Raw genomic sequence first — 8,692 nt, 5'->3', positions numbered from 1 at the left:
CTTTCCTGTGGAACTCTGACCTAGTAAGATTGGAATCTAAACACACTCCCCACAGCCTTCTCTCACCAAACTCTGGAGGCTTTGGAATCAAAGGTCTGCCTTTCATTCCAGGCAATCACAAAAGACAAGTCTGGCACACACAAGAGATAGGCGGAAAACAACAAAATGAGAAACACTGCAGGCCTTCGCCTCCCACAGCGGGATCCGTGCCTGGGAAATGAAAAGCCTTCACAAACCCTAGACTGTGAGGGGTGGCTTTACCCACTCCCAGCCACAGCCCCTCGCCGCACACCCACAAGCCAGTCCGCTTGATCTGTCAAGTCTCAATGTCTGCATCCTACAACTGGGACCACTAATCCAGATCAGCCTCTGAACTGTTTGTAGGTATCCGAACTGACTGAGCACCAACACGCATACACCGCATCAGCATGACGATGAAACAGAGTTCATTCCTAAAAGTATGAAGATCTCCTAAGGCTAGACTTGACATAGAAATACTGCCCCCCCCCCCTTTTCCTGGCTCCTGTAATTCTGAAAGCCTTTGCCCTTTGGTCCAGCGGGAAGTACCACCTGCGTGGGAGAGCTTTGCTTTGATTCACTGCTCCTGGCCTCTCTGAGTAAATGTGTTTCACCGTGTTTGCTGGAGGGAGTGTGGATTTTTGCTGAAGAAGAAATGCTGGCCTTACAAGGACTAAAAGGGCTCAGCTAGAAGCCTGAGGTTCTTATTTATAACTTGCTCCTGAAGCAACTCTGGTGGCAGAATTTCCTGAAACACAAACACTGTTTGTGCAAGACCTCATCTTCGATAATCAATTTCTCTTTTAATGTTTGTCTAACACTTAACAGATTTCCTTCATGGATCCTACCTTTGCAACTCTGTAGGATTAAAGGCTCTAAATCCCAAAGAAAAGTGAAAATGTCTGGTCTTCTTTAAGAAGAATTAAGAGAATCTTTAAAAGGGCACAACAGTAGACAGGCGGAATACTAAGGGAGTTGGGCAGAGGTATTGGGGCAGGGAGAGTAGAGGATGGTCAAGATTATATGACTCTGGGAATACTCAGGAAGACCTATTGATTTGCATAATTATTATGTGTTAATATTGTAATAAAATAGAGATGAAACGTGGGCTCAGGATGAGAAGATGGCTCTTTGGGTAAGAGCTCTTGTTGCACAAGCATGAGGACCCAAGTTCAAATCCCCAGTAAAAAATGTATATCGGTAACCTCACTGTTGGGCACTAGAGACAGGAGGAATGCTGGAGGTTGCTAGCTTCCAGCTTAGCTCCAGAGTCAGTGAGAGACCCTGTCTCAAGGGACTAGAGTGGGGGAAGGATACAGCAAGACACTGCACATCTTCCTGTGGCTTCCACCTGTATACTCACAGGAACACAGACCTACACACACATGTATATATACCATACATGCACTCTCTCACTCACCAAAAAAGTGGGTTCACTTAAGTAGTGGGAAGATGGAGTCTTTTTAGGGCATAATTGTGCCAGCCCTTTAACAATGTGAGCAATTGGCAGACAAGCTGGTTACTCAACTGTTCTTGAGCACAATGACTTGACTCACCGTAGAAAATTACCACCTGATGGGGTCTTGCTGTGACTTCTTCCCCATTTTTACTTTACTTAACATACTTCTGTGTATTTTAATAATTTCAAAAGGACCCGATTATTAGGTGGACTCCCATGAAATTGATGCATACGCCTCAAATAACTTCATCTGGGGGAATGTGTTCACCCCAAACGGGACACTATTGACGAAAGGAATTCCACTCCAGTCTAGCTTGGTGAGCCAGTGTGTTTATTGACATTACCTACAGGCACAGGAGTAACTTAGAACTAGCTGGAGCACTAAAAGGCCCACTGCAACACGGGGGACAATAACCCAAACTGTGTTCCTATGCTTGAATAAAGACCTTCTAGGGAAAACCCTTTGGTCAAGAGAACAGACTCTCCGGCCTGGTTGGAGACCTGGCATTCCAGTTGGGTGGGTCAACCCTGTTCAGGGAACTACCTCTCAGAAAGGAGAGACCATACCTGGGAAAGGGTGCCCACCTCAAACTATGCCAAAGAGGTGGGTGGAATAATTACCCCTTCAATGAGATGCTGTGTTCTTCCTTCCCAGAAGTCCTACCCTGTGGCACAGTTGCTTACCAAGTACAGCCATACCGTTATGTAATGTCACCTGCTTTTCCGGATTACTCAGAAAAATGAACCTTCTGTTTTTTCCCCTATCTATCCATTATAAGCATGCTTTTGCTAACACCTCAGGCTTCACTCTTTCTTTAACGCTCCCTTGAAACCACATGGATGACCTCTGTGTGTCCTTAACTCAAGCAGCTGCATACCCCTCCTCCTGTCTCTCCTCATTCTCCTCCTCTAGGCAGCTGCTGAGATATAGCTTCCCTATCCTGGTGTGTTTTTCAATTACACTGCAATTGACTTTATAATAGGGTTTCGATTGCTGTGCAGAAACACCATGAGCAGAAGCAACTGGTGGAGGAAAGGGTTTATTCTGTCTTGAAGATTACAGTCCATCATTGAGGGAAGTCATGGCAGGCATCCAAGGAGGAGCCTGGAAGCAGGAACCAGAGAAGAAGACATGGAGAAATATTGCCAATTGGCCTGCTCCTATGGCTTACTCAGTCTGCCTTCTTATAGCCGTCTGGACCACCTACCCAGGGGTGTCGCCACCCACAGTAAGCTGGGCCCTTCTGCATCAACCATTACTCAAGAAAATGTACCACAGGCTTGTCCACAGGCCAATCTCATTAGAGCATTGCCTCAACTCAGGTTCCCTCATCCAAAATGACTCTAGCTTGTGTCAAGTTGAAAATAAAGCTACCCAGCACAGCCTTCCAGCTTCCATTTGAGTCTGTTCTAAAATTATTTTATTGATAAGACTTACTTTACTTTCAATAAAAATTACTTTATTGATAAGACTATGAATCCCAATAGAGGCCCTGGATTTCCCTTCCATCACCTAGCACTTGCTCTACCATATACAAAGGCACTTCTTCTTTCTTTACAGCAGATTTTGTCCAGTCTTAAAGCCCTATGAGTCTTGCAAATATCTGAACTTTCTGAGCCTTGTGAGTTTCATCAGCTTCCTGCATCTTCAAGCCTCCCAAACCTTCTTCCAGGAGGAAATGTTTTAGTGCAGAGGAAGTAGCTACAGGCATGTCTATTATGTGGAGATCCTGATTCCTGCATTCAAAGCGCAGGAATTCAAATACTTCACAGGAAGTATCTGTACCACCTCCAAAAATTTTAATTTCCTGTATTTGTCAACACAGAACAAACAAAACACCCAATTTCACCTTTATTCTAGAACCAAATATGAGCGAGTGACTAAGGCCTGAAAATGCAGATTTAGGTGGCTACAAAAACTGTCCCAATGTGGTAACAGTTTTATTCAATTTCTTTTCTTTTTACAATTTAAAGTGTCTTTTTATTTTATGTAAGAGTGTTGTGCCTGCATGGGTGTATGTGCACTGGATGAGTGCCCTGGGTCCACAGAGGTCAGAAGGGGATGTCAGATCACTGGAACTGGAGTTGTGGATGGCCGTGAGCCACCATGTATTTGCTGGATACTAAACTTGGGTCCTCTTCAAGGGCAGTAAATGCTCTTAACCACTGAGAACCTTTCCAGCATCAGGAAATGGAGGAGGAAAGGAAAGGAGGAAAGGGGAGGAGAGGAGAAGGGTAGGAGAAGGGGGAAAGGGGAGGAGAGGAGAAAGATAGGAGGTGGAAGATGAATAGGAAAAAAAAAACAGAAAATTTCTATATTAACAGAAGAAATTAAATGAAAAATCAAGGCACTTTTTGGTTAGCTGGTTACCACAAAGTGGGGAATTCTCTGGCACAGGCCTCAGAAGCTATTTGCTAATATTCCTTATTTTCCTCTCACCGTCTCTGACTGTATCTGTGTGTGTGTGTGAAAGAGTGTGTGTGTGTGTGTGTGTGTGTGTGTGTGTGTGTGCGCACACTCATGCATGCCACAGTGGCCATGTGGAGGTCAGTCCCCACCTTCCATCTTGTTTGGAACAGGGTCTGCCTTGTTGTTCTGTGCTGCATATACCAGGCTGGCTGGCTGGCAAGCTTCTGGCGATGCTCCTGTCTCTACCCCCTTCCCAGTGAGGATGAGCTGGGACTGCAAACACTTGCACAATTGCCTCAGCTTTTATGTAGGTTCTGGGGATCTGAACTCAGATTGTTGGGCTGTGTGGCAAGAAGGTCATCCATTGAACCATCTCCCCAGCCCCATTCTTAGCGTTCAGACTGGTCGAAGCTAGTGTATGTAAGAATATATTTGAAAGATTTTGGTAGCCACATGGCTATTAGAACAGATAGGTAGGCAATAAATGGTTTTCAGGGGAACTGGACATAGCCCGAGATTTTTAAAAATAATTTACTTATTTTTATTTTATGTGCATTGGTGTTTTGCCTGCACGCCTGTCTGTGCCAGGGTATCATATATTGGAGTTACAGACAGTTGTAAGCTACTATGTAGGTGTTGGGAATTGAACCTGGGTCCTCTGGAAGAGCAGCCAGTGCTCTTAGCCACTGAGCCATCTCTCCACCCCACCCCACCCCTTTTGAGACAGGGTTTCTTTGTATAGCCCTGGATGTCCTGGAACTCACTCTGTAGACCAGGCTGTCCTTGAACTCAGAGAGATCCCCCTGCCTCTGTCTCCCCAGTGCTGGGATTAAAGATGTGACTCTTCCAGCATCCTGAAATAATCTGACCAACAGATAACAACAAAGTTCAGTCGTTTAGATTTGTAGAATCTTTTTATTTTGGTCTTTTACTTTTGTTAGTATAGATTAATTATACAGAAATGGTTTTCATTTTATTTTTACAGAAATAGGCTGTATTTTGGTCATTTTTACCTCCTATACTGTCCTATCTCTCTTCTTTACTAGCCTCCTTACCTCTCTTCTCCCTCTCTCACATGATCCAATGGGCTTCTTCTTTAGGGTTGCTTACTCTACCACGAACTGCACCAACCATTAACGGCAGGGTTAGGTAGAGCCCATGAACCTCCCCACCTCCATGATAAGATATTAAGGAAACAGCCTTGTACAAACCTTGTATACATTGTGTGAGTTCAAGAGTGTGAAGGCCATGTCATGCCTGGAATCAGGACTTCCCACCCTTTTCTTAAAATTTTACATTCTTCCTGCCCCCCCACCCACTATGTTCCCCAAGCCACGGAGAGAATAATATAGTTGTCCCATTGTGGTTGAGAGTCAACACTTACTTCTTCTCAGCCCTTAGGCCAGTTATGGGTCCCTACCCACTTCAAAAGAAGCTTCCTGCAAAATTCACGATTTCCTTGTTTTTAATTGCTGAGTAGTATTCCACTGTGTAAATGTACCACAATTTCTGTATCCATTCCTCAGTTGAGGGACGTATGGGTTGTTTCCAGGTTCTGGTTATTACAAATAAAGCTGCTAGAAACATGGTTGAGCAGATGTCCTTGTATACTTGAGCATCTTTTGGTTATATGCCTAGGAGTGGTATGGCTGGATCTTGAGGTAGCACTATTCCTAGTTGTCTGAGAAAGCGCCAGATTGATCTCCAAAGTGGTGGTTACATTCCCACCAGCAATGGAGGAGGGTTCCCCTTTCTCCCCAACCTCTCCAGCATGTGTTGTCACTTGATTTTTTTGATCTTAGCCATTCTGATGGGTGTGAGGTGAAATCTCAGGGTTGTTTTGATTTTCATTTCCCTAATGAATAAGGATGTTGAGCATTTCTTTAAGGGTTTCTCTGCCATTCAATATTCCTCTATTGAGAATTCTCTGTTTAGCTCTGTATCCCATTTTTAATCGGATTACTTGATTTGTTGCTGTTTAACTTCTTGAGTTCTTTATATATACTGGATATTAGCCCTGTGTCAGATACAGGGTTGGTGAAGATTCTTTCCCAGTCTGTAAGCTGTCATTTTGTTCTGATAACAATGCCCTTTGCTTTACAGAAATTTTAAAAAAGGAAATCATGAAATTTGCAGGCAAATGGTGGGAACTGGAAAAGATCATCCTGAGTGAGGTATCCCAGAAGCAGAAAGACACACAGGGTATATACTCACTTATAAGTGGATATTAGACATATAATATGGGATAAACAAACTAAAATCTGTACACCTAAAGAACCTAAGCAAGAAGGAGGACCCTGGGTAAGATGCCCAATCTTCATTCAGAAAGATAAACAAGATAAACATCAGAAGAAGGAGAAAACAGGGAACAGGACAGGAGCCTACCACAGAGGGCCTCTGAAAGACTCTACATATCAGGGCATCGAGGCAGATGCTAAGACTCAGAGCCAAATTTTGGGCAGAGTGCAGGGAAGCTTATGAAAGAAGGGGGAGATGGAAAGACCTGTAGGGGACAGGAACTCCACAAAGAGAGAGAGAGAGAGAGAGAGAGAGAGAGGGGAAAAAAGATTTTGGGCATAGGAATCTTTTCTGAGACTGATACTCCAAGCAAGGACCATTCATGGAGATGACCTAGAACCCCTGCACAGATGTAGCCAATGGCAGCTCAGTGTTCAAGTAGGTTCCCTAGTAATGTCTCTGACATGAACTCAGTGGCTGGCTCTTTGATCACCTCCCCCTGAGGGCAGAGGTGGGGGGCAGCCTTATCAGGCCACAGAGGAAGACAATCAGTCCTGATGAGACCTGATTGGCTAGGGTCACATGGATACAAAGTGAATAACCTGTAATGAATTAAAAAAACAATTTTAAAAAAATCAGCTAAATGCTGCTGAAATGAACAGAATAAAGATATTTATATTTATTTTAAAACAAAAAAAAAGAAGAAGAAGAAGAAGAAGAAGAAGAAGAAGAAGAAGAAGAAGAAGCTTCCCTGACCAGCATTAATCTTTGGGCATAAGTGTAGTAATTTAGAATGGTCTTGTTAAAAGAAAGATAGATTTGTCTTTCGAATCTTGAGCACAGATACAAATAGGCAGCAACCTTCTACCCAGGGAAGTCTAGGTCATATGTCCCAATTTGTAACAACCTTGACTTTGCTGGCTCACTTTTAAAGCTGTCATCTCTGCTGGAATCACTGCTGACTCTCATTTTTTTTTTTTTAAACCACTTACCATTCCTCAGCTCTCCCTCCTCAGCTCAGATAACCTCACTTCGTCATCATAAACTTCTAACTTCTTCTACACACTTCACCATTTATTCATTCAGGCCTGCTGATTTTTTGACTGTGGCTGAACCCAGATCTAGACCTATTTTAGTCTGTTTTGTTGTTGTTTTTTTTCCTAGACAGAGTTTCTTCATATAGCCTGGGCTGTCCTGGAACATGCTCTGTAGACCAAACTGGCCTTGAACTCAGAAATCCACTTGCCTCTACTGCTTGGTGGAATTAAAGCCACCACTGCCTGGCTATCCTCTTTCTTCTCACATCCAGGCAGTGAAGCATGGCTAAAGGAAAACACAACTTAGGCCTGGACGTTTGGCTTTGGTTTACAAACACACATCTCAGGTGTGGAAGGAAAGAGTGGCAGCTTCAGGAGGGGAGTTAATAGATTATCATTCAGAATGAGCTTTAGCAGGAGAGATAGTCACGTGACCAAGGGCATGGTTAAGAGGCATAGAACAACAAAGATAACATGATGTGGCTTAAAGAGAGTAAAAGACTTTCTTATAAGAGAAGTGGCTTAAAGTACAAGAGTAGAAGAAGTAGCTTAGAGTGAAAGGGATAATTGCCATGGACAGCATGGTAGAGGAACCTGAAGGAGAGAGGAAGGAGGGCAACAGGAAGACAGAGAAGGAGAGATGAAGAGAGGGAGGGTGAGAGAGACAGAGAGAGAGAGAGAGAGAGAGAGAGAGAGAGAGAGAGAGAGAATGAGAGACTTGCTCTGAACCCTGGAACGTCTTTGCTTTCATGTTTTCCCAGGAGGTGGGGCACCTGGCCATAGCTCAAACTCAGTTCTGGTTAAACATCAGAGTTGTTTGTTGAAAGGGCAGGAATAAGGAAGAACATTTGTTTACAAATTCCTGTTTTATTTACAGGAGGTAGAACTGAGTTGCATAGGCCTCATTGCCTTGTTTCAGAGAGAGAGACAGACAAAGAGACAGAGAGACAAACATACAGAGAAACCTAACAAAGTTATATTTATATGTGTGTGTTCTCAAATCTTCATTCTCAGCTGAACACTTTCACTCTTCAACCCTTCCTCCTCTGCCTGTGTCTGGCACTCTTGTTACTAGAGAAAACCTGCTTCCGGGCACATAACTAGCATGGTGCGTGGAGAGTAATTATGTTGCCTTTTTCCACACTGTTCTATATCAATGTCTTCTCCCTCGTGTCCAGTTTCCTGTTTCCACTGGGTTGCTCTTATCTTCTTGTTCTGGTACAGCTCCATCTTCAAAAACCCCCTTATAAACCCTTGTTTTATTGAGTTTGCCATCTGATCTACATCCTCCTCTGTAACGAATCATTGCCTGTTGCAATCTCTGCAGTCATTTGTCCCCAGCATTCCACTGAACTCTCTCTTATCAAGGTCACCAGTAACTTCTTTATCAACAAATCCAATGGAAGGTCCTGAGCCCTTGTGTTCCTGATTGCTGGGGGACAAATGGCAAGGCCATTCTCCCTTTTTCTCAAGGTACTACCAAACCAGACAGCTGCATGCCCTTCCTTTGGCTGCTTCTCACTCTCTGAC

The sequence above is a fragment of the Psammomys obesus genome, unplaced genomic scaffold (genome assembly GCF_907164565.1).
Source record: "Psammomys obesus unplaced genomic scaffold, mPsaObe1.curated_primary_1811, whole genome shotgun sequence".
Taxonomy (NCBI): Eukaryota; Metazoa; Chordata; class Mammalia; order Rodentia; family Muridae; genus Psammomys; species Psammomys obesus.
The sequence above is the reverse complement of the archived record's forward strand: the minus strand, read 5'-3'. Positions refer to the sequence as shown.